The sequence below is a fragment of the Papilio polytes genome, unplaced genomic scaffold, assembly GCF_000836215.1.
Source record: "Papilio polytes unplaced genomic scaffold, Ppol_1.0 DF822067.1, whole genome shotgun sequence".
Taxonomy (NCBI): domain Eukaryota; kingdom Metazoa; phylum Arthropoda; class Insecta; order Lepidoptera; family Papilionidae; genus Papilio; species Papilio polytes.
Window position 1 is genome coordinate 7,613,009 of NW_013527137.1, and position 13,109 is coordinate 7,626,117.

Here is a 13,109-nt window from a genome sequence, read left to right on the forward strand (position 1 = left end):
TCGATGAAATTTGGTATAGATGTAGAGGATATTCTGGAAGAACACATAGGTTACTCACTTTTGTTTTTTTAAGTCCACACGGACGGAGTTGCGGGCGAAAGCTGGTAAATCTATATTTCTTTGTCTTTACCTGTAACTGTACCCCAGTGCACTTTAAATGTTAGAAAATAAAATTAAAAAAGCTGTAATATTAAAAGTGACAAAGTATTCGACGTTTGCAACTTGATAGCCAGGAAGGAAACACCGTCAATGCGTCACTTGGTACCAAGTTGTAATACTCACTACCATTTAATGTAACTGTTAAGTTGTTTATTTAAGCTATGCTTAAAAACCCTTTAAATTAATTTAAATACAGTTTACAGAGTATTAAACTTACAGAGAAAACATTTACATTTAACCAGCTGTTGCATTCGACTTCGTCAGCTCGGAATTAATAAAAAAATTGTTAGGTAGTCTAGTGTTGCCCAGACTAAATTTCAACATCTACATCCTTTGTATATCCTCTATATGACTTACAGCAGAAACAAATGAAATTGGTGATTTTACAGTATGACATTTGGCCCATTACAAGAGGAAGAGAAAGACCGAAGAAAGTATGGATGAATTGTGTGAAAGAGGATATGCTTAAGAAAGGAGTGGATTCAGATATGACGGCTGATAGAAATGCATGGAAGAGCAGCACATACTGTGCCGACCCTACGTAAGGGATAAAGGCAAGTTGATGATGATGATTTGGTCTATTACAATAATTTTTAGGCTCTTGGACTATTACTATATGTCATAACTAAGTGCATCTATCTTTACTAAACTTCGTTCTGATCAAGGCACAACAATACATAGATTGAGATAGACTAGTGCAATGTATATATTTATATGACCTACTTACGTTTACTTATACCTAACTATATTAATACTGATGTGCAGGTGATGTCATTCGTGATTATCTTGAATGGAAATAGATAATTCATCGTAATGATATGGAATTTTCAATGTAAATCAGCCACAGGATGGTCCTTCGAGTCGGATATATATTTTGTTTTTAATTTAGAAATTGTTGCAAATAGTAACGTCTTTTGGTGTTTCATTTTTAATACGTTTTGAAATTTGCATTAATAAAGATATCAAAGCAATCATAATTAAAAAAAAAACACATTGTAGTCTGAAGAATAGCTTCTTATTTAGAATTATTAAAGACTAGCTTTCGCCCGCGACTTCGTCCGCGTGGATTTCAAAAAGACAAAAGTTAGTAGCCTATGTGTTCTTCCAGACTATCCTCAACGTCTATGCCAAATTTCATCGAGATCCGTTCAGCCGTTTAGGCGACAAACTCTAACAAATATCCATCCATCCATCCATCTAAACTTTCGCATTTATTATATTAGTTAGTAAGAAGTATGATAGCTTTTCATAGCACCCTCTATAATACGTAGTTATTAAGGGTTGCTATACACGGCCAGCATCGAGCGGTCGACAGTAGTAACTACAAGCCGTAACACTACTGAAAGCACAACTAGAACGCGTGTATCATATCTGCCAGTTGCCAAGGTGACGCAAGCGGTGCGTCTGCAGCATGCCGCACGCCGACGCACGTCACGGCCAACCTGACGTATGAATTAACAGGGTTGCTATATACAAGTAAAATTCCCTACAAATTTTATATTTTGGGAATAATTTCATGTACCTTGATGGATGAATTTTTAACCTGAACATTGTATTCATATGAATAAGTTCAAGAAATCACTCATGAGAATTTAGGTCATAAAGTAGTAAGTAAATTGGTTAAGTTACAATTATTATATAAACTTTGTAAATGCATAAAAAAATGCCTTCAATTTGCTAACGAATATAACTTAATAATAACTTAAATGACACAATTTTTTTTGTGTATTTTATATACGTATGATAATTTCATGTTTAGATAATCTATTTTTTAAATAACATTACGCCCATGATCCAGATTTAAAAAAATGTATATTTGAATATAAAATATTCAAAATATTTACATTACAATATAAGACTAATATTAGTGCTTTTGTTTTAACGGATATCAAACGTTATAGAAAATGTAGTAAGTTAAAAATAGTTTCTTAAATATCACAGTTTAACTTTGTTAGAGTTTTAGGAACTATCGTTGTGCACACTAGTTGCTTGTCGTCATAATACTGTTGGTAACAACTACATTAAAATGTACTAAACATTTTAAAGTAGTATTTTATTCTCATATACATTTCAATTTTACATTTAATATTAAAAGTCTGTAATTGAAATCAATTCTTTAACGTATAAAAACATTATTTTCAGTTATTACGAATCTCGTTATTGTAAAAAAAAAGTAGTGTTGTTTTAGAATTGATGTTAGGTCACGATATACTTAAGTAGAAAACCGCAGCATTTTTCTTTTATTTCCTAGCCTTGTACAAATGTACTTATTTTCTTCGATAATCAATTTAAACTGATTTAAATACCTTTTTGTCTTGTATGGGTTGACATCGATCGTCGAACGTGTAGCTTTTAGGTTATAAAGATTGCGCGGGCGCAGTGGACGCTGCAAGGCCACGCGACGTCCCAACATGGCCGCCGAGCTCGCCCGCGCCACTTCTACAGATAATATTATGTGCCAACCAGTTTGGAAATTTTGAGTTTAAAAAGAAAAAGTATGGAAAAATATCCTCCATTACTTTTATAATATTATGATAAACTTTATATGTGCTCCTATGTTTATGGTTCCTAAATAATTTTAAAGAAAATTTCTCTTATAATTTTCTTAATGAAGTAGCAGTTTTTAATGAAAGTAACAAAACGGTATTTAAATTGAATAATCTATGAGTATTTCGAAAGTGTTGTGTTAAAAGAAATTTTCACTTTTAATTTCTGCTCATCGTAATTTTTTTTCTTATGCTCTTTAATTTGATAAGTAGGTTAAACTACCATAGAGTGCAAATTAATAATTTAAAGATAAGCATAGTATGGGCATGTCATAAAGGGAAAACACACATATTACAAGAAAAACTTCGATTATGTGGAGAGGTACACCGGTAGAAGTAGGCCTAAGAAGTGACAGATTGCTTAAAAATGGCTGGAAGTACACCTTTTTTGGTATCATGGGGGAAATCTTTTGGGGAAAATTTTTACTCAAACCTCCTAGGTGGCTAGCCTGCAGTGCAATAGAAGACGATTCCGGGACCTCTGTAGAACTTACCGGAACTTTCGCTTTACCACACAATACAGGACGTTGCCTGATGCAAAAGTGATGGCCTAAGATTAGACATAAATTCAAATCAAATAGATTTTAATTTCATTCTTTCATAACTAGAATAGACAGCTCTATAGTTCTTCATCAGGTACGTAGTTTTTTTTGCAAACTAATTTGACATTTTTAGACCCATGACAGGAGGGATCTTTAGGGAACTTTTTTGCAGAAAAATAATACTAACTAATCACGTTTTTTGATAGTGCTTTAAGTAACCATTACAACAGTATTCAAATAGTAAATACGACTATTGTTAATGTGTGTACACGACCTGGCGCCAATGGTTGAGACAGACTACACATCGTTTTGATGATCCAAAATCAACATATAAATGTAATTTGCACCTTAAAGCAATGGATTAGAGTTTAAATTAAATAAATATTGATTCAGCTCACGTTGCTAATTCAAATTGAAGGAAATAAAAGCGCTTACATGATTTTTTTAAGTGTTATTCAGCGAATGTCATTCAATATTTAACGGTATTTGATTTCATGACGATTGAAAATATGCAACAATTTTATTTGCATTTTATTAAACTAATACAAATTGCTTTGCCTTATTTTTTAAATGTCCCTAATATGGGACTTACAAATGTACTTTTTATAGAAATACAATTGATTTAAAACATATGTAAACCCTGGGAACTCCATTGAAAGTAACATACTATCATCCTTCACATTCACTTTGACAAAATAGAGACAGGACATATGACTAAAAATAACAGGGCAGTCAAAGTCGAACCAATTTTCGCCATTCAGATTTGGAGCTAAATTAATTAACTACCGCATAGTCTTTGACTCCAAAAATTAAACAAAAACATGGGACACACCTGCAAGCACTACCTTTCGGATAAAACAAAAATTCGGTCCACCAGTGGCGTAGACATACCGTAACACACAAAAAAATATATAGACGAATGAATACCTATTGTAATATAAGTTAAATTAGATATATGGCAACATAGTCTATACAAATATGTCATCTATGTCCATTGTGCTACGCTGATCTAAAAATGTGATTTTAATAAATAACAGTTTACCATTAACCTTAGTATTCTTTAATGTGGATATACATTTAAATATTACACCTATCTTCCTTTAGGAAGTCGATCAAAAATTGAACACTGTTTTTCTTTTTATTATAAGGCTCTTATAAATGTTGCCAGTAACTGCACGTTTAATTATGTTTACCTTATGAATCATAATTCGTATCTAGTCCATGACGGAGGAATGCGTTTGACCGAGTTAAGATTACAGGGGAATCCTACATTTTGAAAAACTTCATACATTTTATACTTTGTTAGAGTTTAATGTATTTTATTTGAAGAGCAATACATGTATAAGACACATACATACATGGTGATTCAAACTATTACACTCAGAGTCTTACTAAGTGTAGATTTCGAAAAGTCTTCTTTACGTCCTTTGGCACTCTAATAACGACTGTGTATATCGTAAAAGATTTAGAAATAAAACTATTTTAACGGAGACATTATGTAATGACAAAATATGTACAGAAACAGGACTAGAAAAAAAGTGATGACGACGACAATGTGTTCTAAATTAGAATTATTTAATTTCTTCTTCTTTTCTAATGGCTTGTCTCTAGTAACGTGTAAAAACTCCTTGAACAGACTGGAAGCCTTAGAGTCGCAACCCTGTATGTGTGGCTATGAATTTGGCGATTAACGTCACTGGGGATTTATTATATTTGCACTAGCTTTCGACTCCGTCCACGTGGACTTAAAAAAAAAACAAAAGAAAGCAGCCTATGTGTTCTTCCCAACTATGCTCTACATCTATGCCAAATTACATCCAAATCCGTTCGGCTGTTTAGGCTACAAACTCTAACAAACATGCATCCATCTAAACATTCGCATTTTAAAAATTAGTAAGATAAGAGAAGTAGTTTTTTTTGAGATGTGAGATATTATTATAATAGTTAATTAAAAATCTCGGCTTAATTCATATGTAATTCGATGTAAACACGGACTACCGTCAGATCCGTTCGAATTTTTTTCAGGAATATTAAATTATTTGGTGTGTCCAATTAGAATTACCCACAATAAATCTCCAGTATGATAAGTAGACACTGGGTATCAAATTCTGATGGTCGCATTAACAAGTCGACTAGACAATGTAACTATTATGTCACCGATAGTTTATAAACTTAGACAGTTCCAAATCTCACTAGATATCAAATTATGATATGCGATACAATTCGCCTTCCCATATAAAATACTACAAGACAAACCTATTTTTAGATATTATTTCTCACGTAACTATAGTGACAGATATTCTAACGCTTTTATTTCGATAGTAGAAAGCGACAAAGAATTAATCGTCCGTTTCTAGTCCATAAATTGGCATAGTTCACAATTTGTTGGTAACACAGACAGGCGACCGCGACAGGCTATTAATAGATCCAGTCTATGACTAACTCGTTAGCACTAACGCCCGTGACGTCGACGTGTTAATGTCTGTCAATCAATACTCAACAAAGACTAAATACACTGAACACAAAAGAATCTTTTTTAGAGACAGTTTTTTTAATAAAAATCTTTGATAAATTATATGTTAGTAATTTTATAGTTTTTTTTATAGGATGAGGTGACAAACGAGCAAATTTCCACTGCAATTCTCCGAAATAGCGAACCCATACATTGCATATTCTTTGACATAGTCCACAGAGCACGGGACGTACAGAAAGAGCATATATTTCCCACCTTTGCGTCGAATCCCCTGCCAAGTTTCCTATCATCTTTGCCCTGTCCTATAGAGCTTACGTTATTGCAAATATTTAACTTTATGCTAAATTAAATTCGAAATCGTATTAGTCACGTAACAGTTTTTTTTAAACGTATCTATTTGATTTTTTTTAATAAAACGCGATTCAAAAATCTGTTCGATTTAAATAAACCAGCCACATTTTAATAGCAGTTAGTGTGGCATTACATTATGAAATAAACATGAGGTATACAGCAAATGACTTTTGAATGGAAGATGGCCTGTCTAGATGTCTAGTCCGAGCTAGGTCTTCAATATTTAACGACTTTGTATCGCGGTCGTAGGCTTGTTTATAAAGCCTGTTATCACTTCTAAAGTTTTTTTTTATTATAATTTGCTTACTCAAAGGCGTCACTAAGGGAGACATTTAGTGGTGATATTGCGAAAAAACTCAATGATAAACAGATCTGAAACAATAGAAGAGAGTGTCTATCTTAGATTAATAGTGCAAGCATCGATTAGGGCAATTATTATTTCAGGAACAATAATCAAAAAGTTTCTTATGTAAGGAAGATTACGATCTGTTAAGTCTGAGAGATTTAGGACCTGTCCCACCACTGGCTGATAGACACTACCAGGTAACAAGATCCGATATTACCATCACATATTTTACACGTTAGATATCAGTCAATTTACAATTTGTTGGACAGGCCCTTGATGAAGTTTACGCTCCCTTCGTTTTAATCTCAACTTTCTTTCAAGATGACCACTTGTAACTCGATGGCAAAACGAACATTATCAAAAAAATAAAAACATTTGACACATGTCAAACGTCGTCAGACGTCTCATGAAAATGTTAATCGATTTCGATTTAAATATCGCGTTGTCTAATCGAATAACCTTTGAATGTTTATTAACAAAAAAATCTAGCACACTAGACATTACAATAAAGCCGTATGCAGACGCGACGCCAACTCTACGACCGTTGTGCAACTTTAGGCGGGGCCTTTGCCTTTGGAAAACGCGACGCCATCTTGAAATTTTTTCGAGGTACGCGCTTCTTTATAATTCGCGCGACATTATCGATTAATGCACTGCCGTTTAAAATATGCTAATTAAGATATTGTTTCACAAGGATTTACGAAATAACGGTTGATTGCTTTGCAAGTTTTGTCTGCTGGAAATAGTTTATTGAGTTATGAAAACTGTTTATGTAACAAAATTGCAGCATAATTTTGCATTTTGACATTTTTAGGTCCTAGTACTTATCCAACCTCTATATAAATCGTAGAATTTATAAATATATGTTGTATATAATGTAAGAATTCATGTACACAGATAATAGAAAGGACACTGGTATGGAATTAAAAAAAAAATCGATTTAATTCAAATCATTTAAAATCTATAATTGAACGTTAAAATAACGACCTGGCATTTCCAAACTGGTTTTATACATTAAATAAAAAATATTTATAATATTCTATGTGTAGATTTAAATAGAGATTTTTTTTAAGGAGCTTAAAAAGTATATTTTAAAAATCTTTAAATGTCTGGCAGTTTGTCGCTTTTGCCTTTCTTTGAAGGAAAGCTGAATTAAAAAAGAGACAAAGGCGCTTGCGCCGAATGCATCGCAACGCAACATAAACATTGTTGTGTCGCGTCTGCGTGCATCCTTGTCGCTCGGGCCCTCTCGCTCTGGCTATAAGGGCCGGAGCGCGGCGTTGCCGTTCTTCACGGGGCCAAAGGGCGGGAGTATCGCGGCACCTCATTGGCCGCTAGGAGCTTGGAGCGACGCATCGGATTCAAATCCAGTGCACCCGTGCTATGCGCCTGCTCATAGACCACTATTGGTCTATTCGACTCCGGTGTTGTGTTTTTTTAAAGCGATTGGTCGAGTTTTTTCCGTTACGAGTATACTGACGGTGGGTTTGGGTGCATTTTTTTCCAAGACACTTGGAAATGGTTCGTGTGAGGCCCCTATTGGCCGGAGTAGCGTTTTCGAGTCTTTATCTTTATTTACCTCATACAAATTGTTTATGGCATTTATCTTTATATAAAATAACCTTTATATTTATTTTGTACTTTACACAAGTTTATTCTTATTTCAACAACGTGAATTACAAATACTACATTTACTTTGTTTTGCTTACTTTGTGTTTTAACCTTTACAAGTTTTTCTTAGTATTTATAGAGGTATTCCAATGCAAAATTTGTTATTTCTATAAAATAAAAATATCTGGTAGAACCAAAATCCAAGAGCTTTTTCAATTGCAAGGAAAACAAAAGTAAGAATTTTTTTTTCTTTTAATTGGAACCAACTGAAGAAACTAAATATTGTTTTTTAAGAACACAGACCACAGATCTTCTGACAAGTGATTTAAGGGAAACTTGCAAAGGTTTTTAACACTAGAAATTGAAAAAGACTGAAAATTTAAAATCTGATCAGATACAAGCAAAGTACTAGTAAATCTAGTTGTAACAGCACCGTATGAACTCGACGTAGAGAAGGCAGGAAAATTATGATTTTTGTGGCTTTACAACTATTATAATGTAAAAAGTATTAACAACCCAATTTTAATATTTGTCAATGTTAGAGTTGTATATTCAATTGCTTCCTTTTTTTGGTATTGGATGGTAATTTTCGAAATACACCCTGTCTTTTATAAAAAGACAGGGTTATGTGAGATTTCTACTAACTAAAAACCCCCTTGATGGCCGCCCTCAATGCGATTTGCGGGTCCCGGAATCTCCAAAGGAACGCACCAGTACCCTCTGCACCGTGTTGCATTCGTCGCTGCTTTTCATTGCTTCCTACCGCTCTCACTTTTTGAACGTCACTTAAGCACATCCTTAATGATTCCTTTAACTTATGCTAGATTTAGCAGGAGATGTTGTTAGTGTCTATTGAGTGTGGCAGTACGACTAGAAGCTTTAATATTTGATTCCTTAGGTAAACTAAATCAATCTATCCAACGAAAAAGATTACAAATATCATACGACGAAGTGTTGCATCCTTGATACAAGTGACTAACACATATATTTGTCTCTATTTTACTAAATATAATGAAAGGGATGACATGTTTAAGTATGACAGTGGAAACCCAGTGTAATAAAAACACAAAGTTCATTGATATGTCCTGCGTCAGAGAATATCGGAGTCAATGCATTGCGTTGGAGCCAAGAGCACCCGATAAGCAGAGGTCGATGACCTCGCTGCAACCTTTTGCGTACCTACTGATCGCATCGGTACTCTGCAATTCAAGGCTTTTACTTTCATCCTTTTTTTAATAAAAGGGGGCAAACGAGTGGCGTAACACCGAGGTTATTTTACGGTTTGTAAGATAAAAGGACTTTTTGTTGGTGGATTTTTTATGGCAGTTATCTGCACAGTTGGGCAAGATAATTTTTACATTATATGAAACAAGAATATCTAAAAATCTGCCATCAGTAGCTATCTGACTAAAATAAGAGTCAAAAGTTTAGATGCTACCATAGAGCTACCTCTATGGTGGCGTCTAAACTTTTAATTAAAAAATACAAGACACAACTATATGGCTCCTTAAATTTTATCAAAAAAAAGGCCAATTGTAGCAAGATTTTTTTTAATTACACTAATTTAGGGCTGTCAATTTCATTAAACGTAGACTAAAAAAATGAAATATCAGTCTTTAAATTCTTGACAAAACTACATCAAGCCTGCATTATGCAGCATGCAATTTCGCCTTTAAAAATTAAATCAAACCTAATGAATAGGTGACAACCCTAACAACGTTTACTATACTAAGATTCTCAATGCTTATCAATTTATAAGCAATAATTAAGCGGAATTGTTATTTACTTGTAGTACCCGAAACCCACACGGGATGTCTACATTGTCGTGTGAATACGTCTTTGTTAAACCGTCGGTGTTATCTCTTAACTGGAACAGGCAGGCTTCAATCACCCTGGAGTTATCTGTTATGATATTGGACCACGCCTTATCACTAGCTTTCGCCCGCGACTCCGTCTGCGTGGAATTATAAAAACAAAAGTATGTAGCCTATGACTGTCCTCTACATCTATGCCAAATTTCATTGAAATCCGTTCGCAGTTTAAATTACAAACTCTAACAAACATCCATCTAAACTATCGCATTTATAATATTAGTAGCGAACATATCTTACTAATGACGTCATAAGCAAGCTAGATTTGGTATAAAACGTTTTATATTGTAATAGAGTAGAAATTAATATATTTAAAAATGTACTACCAAATGTTGACCAATTTTGTAGGATTTTTCTTAGATTTTCTTGTACTAACTATTGTTATAGGTGAAAATTGTTTAAATACATGATATCTAAAAAGTTATTTATACGGAAATTTAACACAAAATCCCGATTTACAGTAACACTGGAGAAGAATATGAATGTATATAAAAATGTATAGAATAAGAAACCTTAATATTTAAAAACAACCATTTCTTTATTCTACTTATGTCTTTCAAGCGTAATAAGTAGAAGAAAAATACTTCCCACTTTAATATAAGTATCAATAAACAGAAAAATAACTTAAGAGGAGACTGAAAACCAGCGCGGCCTTTAGTGACAAACTGGAGGCCGCATCAGCTGAGCCTCCTCCTTTTGGCCAAGACTTTTTTTTACATTTCTGTTTCAGTATTATGTTTTGTAAGTTGTGTTCTTTTTTTAAAATTCTTGGCTAATAAATAGTGTTTTATTTTATTTTTATATGTCTATGAAGAATTTTCTTTGTATTCAATAGGGAGTATACCAAGTGGATTACAACGTGAACTATGTGAAGCCGTAAAACACTAAACTACTCGCCCACGATATAACCTTTGTGTTGTATGTTGCAATGACAATGTTCAGTGTTGCCCTTACGATGTTATTAAATCGAATTTACTGTGGTACTATTGAAAATTGTATTAAAAATATTAAGGGAGCGTTAGTGATGCTGGCATGCTCTAATTAAGATACATAAAATTTAAATTTTATGATTTTTTATGTTTTTTGAATATGTAATACGGTTTCCTAAACGTATTCTGCTATAGCCATTGCCTTAATTCTATTTTTAAAATAGTGATGTTTTAATGGATTTTGGTATTGGATTTGGTATTAAAGTAACTAAGGGATTTTGAAATTCGAACATCAACATTTAAAAAAAAATTGAATTCAATTTTTTAATTATTTGAAAAGAAATGTTATGGCCATCGTTAAATCGAATTTGTTTTGTAAAAACTAGAAAAAACCATGCCATATAAAACTTTGTATTCCAATTGGATTCTATTACATTTGTGATAAAAAAAAACAAAAACAGTTTTGTTTTTTTAGTTGGCTAAGAAAATGTAAAACTGTTTCTAATTAACAAAAGAACCTTTGAATATAGATTTTCTTTAACGGAATTATTTCTGAGAATAATCTCAGAAACGAGATACAGAAATAGATAACTAGAACAAACGTTTACGTAAAAACATGTAAATGATTTACATCTCTTGTTAAATTGATTCTTAGTACCTTTTCAATTTGCAAGTGATTTTATAGCTTCATTAGACATCAGTGACTCTCAAGCTTCATAAACAATGATAACATATTAAAAATACCACAATATGTAACTTGATCCATTTTTATTGGTCCACAGTACATTGTTACAGCAGTGTTGTTATGAAATATGATCGCAGAGGCAACGCGTATCGTAAACGCCAATATACACTGTTAAAATATTAAAATAACAATCATTGAGACACTAATTATAAAAAAAAAAAAAATTGCGTAAAATGTAATTTAAAATCTAAGATTTTGAGTAAAGATTCAAAAATCATAGATCAATAATTTCAAAGATTAAAAAATAAAAAGGCAAAGGTAGTGGGGCGCTGAGGACGCCCATTTTCAAAATGGCGAACCCTATATATGACGTAATCACTATAAAACGACTGAATTACAAGAAAAATTATCGATTTTTTTCCATATTTTAGCGATTTTAGTTACATTTTTGGTGAAATAAACAATGCTTTTAGAAGTAAAACAGCGAAATGTAACCTGAAATGTTGATAATGAGGTTAAACACGTCATCTTAAAGCACATATGGAATGAATCGATTAATACTATTTATAGCTCCGACATACATTGTGCTATGAAATGATAGCGTAATTGCAAGGATTGATCTATGCTGAAAGTGAAAAAGTACAAAAAATACAATAAAAAAGAGCTGACATATGTTTGCATGTTAAAATATGTTGCTATTACAAATTAATGTTTTCCGTCAGTCGTGAAAATGTTTTATTGTAATTTTGTTAAAAATTGAAATTCGAAAAACAAAAATTGGAAAGCGAAACTCACCGCGGCTGCATTCTCAAAATCGCCGGATCCAATATGGCGGCGGACAAAGAAGCGAATCGAAAACCGAACTCTCGAGCACGATTTTTTTTTCTACATATCTGAAAAATTTTCCCAGCATTTTCTTTTTACTGAAACGTGATTATTTCGGTGTTATTTTGGGTGATTTTTGATTTTTTATTCTGTGCCGCGACGTGATGCACTCCGGCGTATGCATCGGGGTGTACTGACCTAGGGCTCGTTGCAATGCCGCAGGGCGCGCACACCAATACAATCCAACACACACACTTACTATACCTTCACCACACGTAATAAACTTCGTTATTACTTGTACTGTAAGAGCTGAAATCGCTTAAAACACTAAGTGAGCGTCTGTGTGCACCGAGGCCCGGTATCGTTGGCAAATGCTGAAATTATTCTGCTTAGCGGTACACACTGACTTTAAACTTCTCCAAGTTGCAATGAATTGCACAAAAATTTTCATTGTAAAAAACATTAATTTGCTGGATACAATTTTTAACAGTATTTTGAAGGTAAACAAGCGTCTCATTAACATCAGAAACATTAAGCACTAGACTAAGCGTATGTTTAAGTAACCATTAAATAACTTAGATTGGCATTTACTTAATCACTACAAGATAATAGTCAAATAAGCAGGAATTAATATGACAAGAAACAACATCATAAGAAAGTACAAAGGTTGTATGATTTAAGTTATCTAAGTGTCCTTTTCATCGGAGCTTAAACACTTAAATAACCGTTAAAGTCTGAATCAAAGAAAATTCCATACTAACAATTTGTTAT

General features: G+C 33.1%; 1 protein-coding gene across 2 annotated transcripts in view; it reads right to left on the reverse strand.

The window, feature by feature from the left end:
• Positions 1 to 12,535, reverse strand: part of LOC106107292 — a 50,862-nt gene extending 38,327 nt beyond the window's left edge. For both annotated transcript variants that reach the window (XR_001225859.1, XR_001225858.1), the window contains exon 1: positions 12,309 to 12,535. The gene's annotated coding sequence lies outside the window, so the exon portion shown is untranslated. The remainder of the gene's footprint in view (positions 1 to 12,308) is intronic.
• Positions 12,536 to 13,109: the final 574 nt, after the last annotated feature.